Source organism: Vombatus ursinus, unplaced genomic scaffold, assembly GCF_900497805.2.
Source record: "Vombatus ursinus unplaced genomic scaffold, bare-nosed wombat genome assembly UNPS02014780.1, whole genome shotgun sequence".
NCBI lineage: Eukaryota > Metazoa > Chordata > Mammalia > Diprotodontia > Vombatidae > Vombatus > Vombatus ursinus.
In genome coordinates, this window is record NW_020954558.1 from 931,838 (window position 1) to 942,509 (window position 10,672).

The following is a 10,672-nucleotide window of genomic DNA, read 5'->3' on the forward strand; positions in this document are numbered from 1 at the left end:
ATTAGGTAATATTGATTACTTTGATTTATTTTTAGTTTGATTATAACATTAAGCTCACTTCTTTAGTGAGTTTAGCCTAACAGCTAAGTCAGACTAACATAGATAATTGATTTAGCAAATTTATAGACTGATGAGACTTTATCATTTAGTAGCAGATAATTTAGAGTAAGACATATACATTTGTAGGAATAAAATAATCATAAGATTATAAGGCTCTTTTTGAAGGCTGATTTCCCCTTTCTAGCAGCCAGAAAAAGAGGGTTCATGGCAACACTGGGGTTGTTCTGAAGACTCTTCTGCAGAAGATGAGCTCATAGACTAACTGTTATTTAATTATAAAAAACAGCGATCTTATCTACCTCTTCAGTAGTTCAGTAGACTGCAGAACATTGAATATAAAGGAATTATACATATATATGTACATTTACATAGTGTATATGTGTTGTGCATGTATGTGTATATACATATACATATATAATATGTGTTTATATATCACAAACAAGCTAGTGATTTGGTGACTTTTCTTGGGACTTTGTATCTTGAAAAAGACGCGAATGACTGATAATGATAAATGACATGTTTACAGCACATTAAACTTTGCAAAGCATTTTAAAAAACACGTACTTTGGCCTTCTGACCATCCTTTAGGTGAGCTGGTTGTTTTTCATTGTTTTCAATGGTGTCTGACTCTTTATGACCTCACTTGGGGTTTTCCTGGCAAAGATACTAGAGTGGTTTGCTACTTCCTTCTCCAGGTCATTTTACAGATAGGGAAACCTAAGCATACAGGGTCCGAGGCTGAATTTGAACTCAGGAAAATGAGCCTTCCTGACTCCAGGGCCAGCATTATGATCACTGCACCCCTAGTGGCCCTTGAATGTTTTACAAAATTTCACTGGCTATTGGAGTTGGAAATGAACCTAGTCCAACCTGGAGGCAGTTAGGGGTTTCCATATTGCATAGAGAGCTGGTCCTGAAGTCATTCTTTTGTATTGCTTTAAATACTTTGCTGAGCCCTTCTTAGGTTATTTGCCCTATTTATTCTTATCTACAGAAGGACTAAGACTGAAAACACTCCAAGAAGCAAGAAAAATCATGAAGAAGGGGAAAGTATGTAGAAGGTAATAGGAGTGGCTGTGGGCAAAACAAGGCTCAGTTCATTTTTTCATCTGTCACCCTAGACCTCAGATTGTCTATTAATGAGGCCCCTTCTGTAAAATTTAAGGGAATGTGCCAAAAGAACCTGGAAGACTTCCCCAACCATTAAGTGAAGTTTTGTGGGTTAAAACAGATAATACGCCCTTCGAAGAGGACAAGATGGAAAAATACTGCTAGTGCCTTTATTTAGTAATAAGGTGAAATGGTCAAAACTATACTGTATTGATGCTAGAGGTAACAGAGAACTGCTGGAATTTATTGATGAGAAGAATGACTTGATCAGACCAAATGAGTGATTATGTTGTAGCCATGTATGTGAAAGAGGGAGGAAAAAGGGAAACACGCTCATGAGATGTCAATGTTCAAAAGAGATTTGCTAAAGGATACTCCTTACAGTTATCTAGAGAAAGTCTGGGAAGCTACAGGCCTCCAACTCTGTGTTCAGACTGGGGTGATGGTTTGGCATTTCCTGTGATTACATAGTTGTGGGAGCTCCAAAGATGGCATACAAACTTTCCTTTTTGTACAGGAAGGGCCCCAGCTCTGTGTTTTACAGACTCTCCCTCCTTTTCCAGGGTTGATACAGTGATTTGTGGGATCATCTGCTCCCTCTGCTTTCAGATCTGTGCTTTGGGAATTTGTTGAGCACAGTGATTGGTTGAAGGAGATGAAAGTATGAAAATGGAATACTTCCTGACTCACTCAAGGTTGCTAATAAGGGAGATATGTATAGTCATCTCTGTGAAGCCTGGGTACAGGTAGATACATTATCTAAGGGATTATTCTTAGGCATAGAAAGGGAGACTTTCTCTGCTGATTCTAGGAGTGAATGCAAACAAAGCAAGGGAAAGTTAGCTCCTCCTGGATCCATGATAATTATTTGGCAAGTGCCAGAAGAGTAGTATGGGATCATCCTCTTAAAATGTTGGAGCAAATGCCTTATAGATGTGTTTGTGGCTTTTGTTTTTCTTTTGTTTTTCTCTTAAAATTCTGTATGTGAATGTTAACTCTGATTCAGTGGGATGGGGTTGGGGCTGGGGGTGGACAGACTTCTAAAACACAAGAATCCTAATTGGGGAATAAAGGCTTCATTTACTAATGTAGGTGGTCCTGTGCATAGGCATGTGTATATATTCTACAGCAAGTGATATTGATCTATTTATATCCCTTAGGGTGAGGAAGAATAGCCCTTGTAGTTACCCAATTCTAAAATGCAAATCATATCCTTCTATATACAATAAGAAAAGAGTATGTAGAACTTTAGGGATGAGACTAATGGAAAGCATTATAGAAGTTAAAGTTTGATCAACCCTAACATAGGACCTGAATGAGGGCATTGTCATGTGAGTAGGGAGAAGTTGACAAACGTGCAAAATGTTAAAGAAGTAGAACTGACAAGACTTGGCAATTTCTTGAACATGTAAGGGGAGGGACAGTGTAGTGGAGGGATGACACTGGGGTAGCAAAACTACATGGATAAAAGGATGGTGATGTACTCAACAGAATGGGGAAGGTTGGAAGAGGGATAAGTTTGGAAAAAAGATAATTGGTTCAGTTGTGAATTGTTGGGTTTGGGATTCCTAGAGAAATTCAGGAAATTCAATGTGAACTGTGCAATAGGCAGTTGGTGATGTACTGGAGCTCAGGAGAGAGACTAGAGCTGGATATATAGATTTGGGTGTTACATGAGGAGGTAGAATATTTAAACCCTTTGGGAAAGGGCTCAGGCTTATCATGTGTCAGTCAGTCAACAGGCATCTATTATGTGCTTGCTATGTGCTTGCTGTATGCCACTGTGTAGGCTGGGAATAACAAATAAAAGTAGAAAGAAAGAGTCTTCCCTTGAGGAGCTTATACTCTAATACGGGAAGAAGATACATGAAAATAAACTGAAAAGTTGGGTTTGGGGAGAGATACCTGCCTTGGTGCATGGCAGAGAAAATTCTGAAAGCAGCCTAGAGGGAAATGAAGAAGTGGCTAGCCTGAGTGCCTTCCTTCAAAGGAAGTTTTTGGAGGAGCCATTCATTCTGAGGAAAAGGCCTGGAAAGTGGAGGGTGCTTCCATTGTGTTAATTCCTTGGCTGGAAAAGCTTCCAGGAAGAAATGATTCCTGAGGTGTGGTGGAGGAAATTCAGAGTGTAGACTGGAGAGGAATGAAGCCACTCTGGAAGAGAGAACTAAGACCAGGGGCTAGAAGGTACTGGAAAGCAGGTCTCAGCTTAGTGAAAGAAAGGACTTCCAGCTATTTAGAGCTGTCAAAAGAGTGAGGAGCAGTCTTGTTATGTGGTGAGTTCCCATCGCTGGAGGTCATTATGAAAAGCTTAGACAAGCTTTTGTTGGGGATATTATAGAAACTTTCTACAGTGCTTTGTACACCATAGGCATTTCATTGAGATGAAAATAAATGACTCTTCCAAGCAAATACTTGGTTTGATAACCTTTCAGGACACTTTGCAACTCCATTAATTCTGTGATTATAGCACAGAGACATTGTCATCAAAGAGTAAAAATCAGTATAAGGGAGTCAGTGAGGAGACACAAATGAGTGTAATAAAAAGGAAGTCTGTAGAAGCTGAAAAATCACGTGCAGCTGGGATGATCAGAAGAAACCTCACAAGATGGTGGGATTTGTCTTGGGGCTTGAGGAACTCACAGAATTTTGATAGAGGAGAAGAGATAGTTTGTGGTGAGCACAAGACTTTCCAATTGCTGACTGCATTGTCAGCGACTGTTTCTTACGCCTGGAATTCTATTCCTCCTAATCACCATCTCCAGGCTTCCTTGGCTTCCTTAAAATCTCAACTAAAATCCTACCTTGTATAACAGGCCTTTCCCAAGGCCCCCTATGTTAGTGCTTTCCTGATAAGATTATCTCCTATTTATCCTGTATATATCTTGTTTGAACATAATTGTTTGCATCTTGCTCCCCTTGTGAGATTGTGAGCTTATTGAAGACAGGGACTATTTTTGTCTTTCTTCATACCCCTAGCTCTTAGCAGAGTATCTGCCATGTTATAAGTATTTAATAAATTTTTTTCTGGAGTTGAATTGTTGACTTGGGTAGCATAGCATGAACCAAGCAGTGGAGGGTAGGAAGCTCATTGTGTGTTTTGAGAAGCTGGGAGGAAATAGGTATGGACAAGTAGGAAGGTCTTGAATTCTAGTATGAGCTTGGAAAGAGAGACTGAGGGCATATAATCAGGGATGTGATGTTGTCAAGGCTGTGTTTCAGAAAGATGGGTTAAGCTGAAGTTTGACAGGGGTTGAGGGTTTACCTTAGACACCAGAAGATATAAGGGGAGGGCAGAACCAGAGTAGCACTTCACCTCCATGTGGACTCTGGGAGCAATGATGGACAAATCATCATCTGAAGGACTTTTCCCAAAGACACCCCAGCAGACTTAATCTTGAACATCTCTGTGTTATATTTGTTATGACTTTAGATGAAAGAAATAAGTACCAAGAATGAAAGAGAAATTCCAGTTCATGAGGGCCAGGAACTCTCCTCTTGGGGACTATGAACTCTTTTACCAATTCACACAGCTGCTGCTGCTTCTGGAGTACCATTACAAGGAGCAGAAACAGCATGAGCTCCTAGTCCAAGGATGGGAACATGTTGAGGCCATGCAGGAGCAAGGACAGTTTACAGAGGTGTCAACTTTATTTGATCCTGATCAAAAGATAGGCATGCAACCCCACACTATTGCACTGCAGGGGGCTGCTGGTATTGGGAAGACCACCCTGGCCAGAAAGGTGATGTTGGACTGGGCAGAGGGAAAACTCTACCAGGACAGGTTCGACTATGTTTTCTATCTCACTTGCAGAGAACTGAGCCCATTAGGAGAGAGAGAAATCAGTTTTGCTGATTTAATTGCCAGTGATTGTCCTGGAACACAGGCTCCCACGACAGAGATCATGTCCCAGCCAGAGAGACTTCTGTTCATCATTGATGGTTTAGATGAACTCAACTTCCCTTGTAATGAGCACAGATATGATCTGTGCAAAGACTGGAAGCAGCAGAGGCCAGTGCCCATCCTGCTGAGCAGTTTACTGAGGAAAACCCTGCTCCAAAGCCTCCTTGCTGCTCACTACAAGGCTCACTGCTCTGGGGAAATTTAGTCCTTTGTTAGAGAATCCACATCATGTGGAGATCCTGGGCTTCTCTGTGGAGCACAGGAAGGAGTATTTCTGCAATTTTTTTTAGACATAAGGATTTAGGTGAAAAAGCCTTTAGTTTAGTAGAAGGCAATGGCACACTGTTCACCATGTGCTCTGTTCTCCTGATGAACTGGATTGTCTGCACTTCTCTTAAACAACAGATGGAGAAAGCAAAAGAACTGTCCAGGCTTTGAAAACTACCATTGCACTTTTTGCAATGTGTTTGCTGCCAGAACACATGTGTTATGAAAACCATCACTAAACCTCCACAAAAAATGGCACAGAAGAGACTGACATTAACATTGATGTCATTGGGCACATAGACTCTGGCAGGCCACTGCTACTGGCCACCTCATCTACAAATGTGGTGGAATTGATAGGAGAACCATTGAGAAGTTCAAGAAGGAGGCTGCTGAGATGGGAAAGGGCTCCTTCAAATATACCTGGGACTTGAATAATCTGAAGGTGAAACATGAGCAAGGTATCACTATCTCCCTGTGGAAATTTGAGACCAGCAAGTACTCTGTGACCGTTATTGATGCTCCAAGACACAGAGACTTTATCAAGAACATGATTACAGGCACATCTCAGGCTGACTGTGCTGGCCTGATCGTTGCTGCTGGTGTTGACAGATTTGAAGTTGGTATCTCAAGGAATGGGCAGACTGTGAGCATGTTCTTCTGGCATACACACTAGGTGTAAAACAAATGATTGTTGGTGTAAACAAAATGGATTCCACTGAGCCCCCTATAGCCAGAAGAGATATGAGGAATTTGTCCAGGAAGTCAGTACTTATATTAAGAAAATTGGCTACAACCCTGACACAGTAGCTTTTGTGCCAATTTCAGGTTGGAATGGTGACAACATGCTGGAGCCAAGTACTAATATGCCTTCGTTCAAGGGATGGAAAGTCACTCATAAGGATGGTAATGTTAATGGAACTACACTGCTTGAAGCTTTGGATTGCATCCTGCCACCAACTCGTCCAACTGACAAATCCCTTTGTTTACCCCCTCCAAGATATCTACAAGATTGGTGGTATTGGTACTGTACCTGTTACCAAGTGGAAACTGGTGTTCTAAAAGCAGGCATGTTGATCACCTTTGCCCCAGTCAATGTTACAATGAAGTAAAGTCTGTTGAAATGCACCATGAAGCTTTGAGTGAGGCTCTGCCAGGGGATAACGTTGGTTTCAATGTCAAGAACATGTCTGTCAAAGACATCCACTGTGGTAATGTGGCTGGTTATAACAAGAATGACCCACCTATGAAAGCAGCTAGCTTCACTGCACAGGTCATTATCCTGAACCATCCATGCCAAATCAGTGCAGGAGATATACCTGTTCTGCATTGTTACACTGCTCACATTGCTTGCAAGTTTGCTGGATTGAAGGAGAAACTGATCGCCATTCTGGTAAAAAGCTGGAAGATGGCCCTAAATTCCTGAAATCCAGTGATGCTGCCTTTGTTAACATGGTTTTAGGCAAGCCCATGTGTGTGGAGAGCTTCTCCAATTATTTTCTTCTGGGTCATTTTGCTATTCGTGATATGAGGCAGACTGTTGCAGTTGGTGTCATCAAGGCAGTTGACAAGAAGTCTGCTGGAGCTGGCAAGGTCACCAAATCTGCCCAGAAGGCCTAGAAGGCTAAACAAATATTCTGTACAACACCTGCCACCCAGTCTTAATCAGTGGTGGAAGAATAGTCTCAGAACTATTTGTCTCAATTGACCGTTTAAGTTTAATAGCAAAAGACTGGTTAATGATTACAATGCATCATAAAAGCTTCAGGAAGAAAGGAATGTTTTGTAGACCATTTGTTTCGTGGCAGTTTTAAGTTATTAATTTTTAAAATCAGTAATTTTTAAATGAAAACAACTTGACCAAAAATCTGTCACAGAATTTTGAGACCACTAAAACAGTTTAATATGGAAAAAAAAAGAAAACTACCACTGCCTGATACATGTGTTATTTTTCCAATTTAATCACACCTGACAACAAGAACTTTATATCTCAGCAGAAGGGGTGTGGTCATACAAATTTCCAGATCTGTGTCCAGCAGCTTTCCATTTTTCTACAGGACAAATCCCATCTCTGGTGTGTGTTATAGCTGCTCCCTCTCTTTTAGGAGCCCTCAAGAAGGTAGGGGAGTAGATGGCATTATGGCACCAGGTCTCTGCTTTAGAATCTTTAAGAGTGTACCTAGTTGAGGGAGCAAAGCAGAGAGAAGGGAAGGGAGGAAGAATAGGCCTCACCCCATGGCTGTTAGTGATAGGAGCCAGCTCTTCCTGTGCTTGGCTGGATTTAAGATCCTCTCCCTTGCATTGGTGATCATGGGTTCACAAAGACTAAAGTGTTCATGCTTGTACCTGGCAGATTTTCAGATTCACCTTTAGCCTCCTCAGCCAGGCTCCAGAATCTGAAACCCACCCTAGAGGTGGAGAAAACAATTTAATATTCACTCAGTATCTTCTGTTCAGTTCTTCACACATTAGAGTCTATTGCACTTATGAGATGGCTCAGCAGGAAGCTGTTTTCAAGCTAGAATAAGCCCTTATCATGTGTCATCTTGCAGATGCATTTGAAACTTTTTTTTTTTTTTTGGAAAGACAAATTGCCATTAGCAGACCCTGCCCTGTAGCTTCATTAGAGACAGCTAGGTGGCACAGTGGATAGACCACTTTCCAACAGAGTGAGAAAGACGTGAGATAAAATGTGTTCTCAGACACTTAATAGCCTTGTGATCCTGTGGACAAGTCACTTAATGCTTACCTCAGGATCCTCATCTGTAAAATGGGGGTAATAGCACTTAGTTTCCAGGCTTGTGAGTATAAAGTGAGATAATATTTTTAAAGTGCTTTACAAACCTTGAAATACTATATAAATGCTATCTATTTATATTTTACAGCAAAGGGGAGAGAAATAATGCTCATTGTTTGATAAGCATATGGTATAGTGAAGTAGGTCTTAGGGGTTATAGGGGTGGCTTTGTAGATTTCAATTCAGGAAGAAGATTCTTCCTGTCACTAGTCCCAGTGCTCTATCTGCTGAATTGAAATCTGGCCTCAGACACTTACCAGCTGTCTGACTCTGGAAACACATTCTTAGTACTAAGTCCTTAAATGTTTTATCTGTGTACCTATCAGAATAAAGGGAAGAGAAATGGTGGAGAAAATATTTCATCAAATATCACTAATAAATGTTTAATAGCCTAAATTCTTAGATAATTAACACACATTTAATACCAAGAGCCATTCTCAAATAGATAAATAGGTCAATAGAAGTGAACAATTTTTGAAAGAACTGTAAAGTATAAATGACCACATGAAAACATAATCCAAGTCACTGATAGTAAGAGAAATGCAAATTAAAACCACTCAGGTTATACTTTATGCTTTGCAAATTGGTGAAAATGACAAAAAATGGCAGCAGCCAATCTTGGAGATACTGTACAAATATAGGAACACTAGTACTCTCTTGATGGGGTAGTGAATTGGTCCAACTACCCTGGATTCCATTTAGAGTTATACAAAACATATCATAAACTGTCCACACCCAATAGAAATCATTTTGCACAGATATATGCCAACATACTGATAATTTAGAGACAATACAGAAAAAATAACAAAAATACCAAATGCTCAGGTAAATAAAAAAGAAATGAACTGTTTCAATGACCCATTAGCAGTAAAAAGAAATTTCATAACACGTGAAGGAGCTTCCAGAGTAAAACTAACCTCCAGGATCAGATGGATACACAAGTAAATTCTATCAATCATTCCAAGAACAATTAATTCCAATAATACATAAAATGTTAGCAATAATACGAAAAGGCACCCTTATAATATTTTTCTCTGATGTAAATAAGGTCTTGATAACTAAACCAAGGAGAAACAAAATAGAGAAAGCAATCTAAAGACCAGCAACCTTAATGAATTTTGACACAAAAATGATAAATAAAATATTATCAAGAAGGCTATAACAACATATTATAAGACCATATGCTATGAACAGGCTGCAGGGTTGGATCAACATAAGGAAGACTATAGATATAATAAGTCACGTTAATAATACAAATACTAAAAACCATATGATAATATCAATAGATACTGGAAAAGCTTTTGACTAAACCAAGTAACCCTTCTTTATTAAAAGACTCTAGAAATCATATAAATCAATGGACCTTTCCTGAAAGGTACTGAAATAGATTTCTTTCCAGTAAGATCAGGGGTAAAACAAGGATCCCCATTATCACCGCCACTATTTAACATAGTGTTAGAAATGGTAGCGAGAGCAATGAAGCAAGAAATAGAAATAGAATATGCATGAGCAGAGAAAAAACAAAATTATCTCTTTTGAGTTGATATGATGGTGTACTTTTGGAACTGCAGAGAGACAACAAAAACCAATTGAAATAATAACTTCAGCAAAGTTACAAGATATATGATAAAATCATATAAATCATTATTACTCTATAAAATCAACAAAATATAGCAGGAAGAGATAAAAAAAAGTACATTCAAGTAACTATAAGAACTATAAAATATTTGAGAGTATACCTATCAAGATTCAGATTCACCAAGAGACTATATGGATCTCACTATAAAACACTCTTTGTTGAAATAACTACAAATCTAAATAATTGGAGAAATATTGTTATTTCTCATTGGCAGATCAGACCAATATGTAAAGAATGACAATACTACCTAAATACTACCCACTTATTTAGTGCCATACAATGCATATTCCCTAAGGAATATGAGGCTCTAAAGAGCCTCGGCTCTGTATCTTACTTCATGTATCATCAAGTCTAGTCCCTTTCAGCCCAACAATGTAGGCCCTCATTTTTATGTGTTTGTGTGTGTATTTGTTGGTAATATGTTCATGAATATGAGTGGTTGATACACAATCTGCAAAATAAATCAACATAGCTTCTTGAGGGAATTTCTTGCTGTTCAGACTTAAACTAAAGGGATATTTGCAAAGCATTATATTCTGAAAGTAATTCTGGAAATGGACATAACATAATCTTGGATGGACCTTTACAGTCAGACACTTCACATTCTAATGGACCTCTGCTCTGTATATAGGAGATATGGATCTGTACTGTCCAACCAACAATGTTGAGGTGGCAATGATGTTTTCTGTGGGGGAGGGGGGTGTCTATTTGTGTGGATATTTAATGTATGAATCTCAACCACCATACTAAATAAAAAATGTAGTTCCTTGAGGGAAGTTCTCCATGTCCAGAACCAGAAAATGGAATACTTGGGATTAAATCCTGAGTGAACTCGGGCAATTAGACATGGCTGACCTGAGTACTTTCCTTAAAATTGAGGTTCTGGAAGGACACTGGCCAA

At 39.3% G+C, this 10,672-nt stretch overlaps 1 pseudogene; it reads left to right on the forward strand.

Moving 5' to 3' along the window:
* The first annotated feature begins 4,622 nt into the window (after window positions 1-4,622).
* LOC114046041 lies at window positions 4,623-6,970 on the forward strand (annotated as a pseudogene).
* The last annotated feature ends 3,702 nt before the right edge of the window (window positions 6,971-10,672 follow it).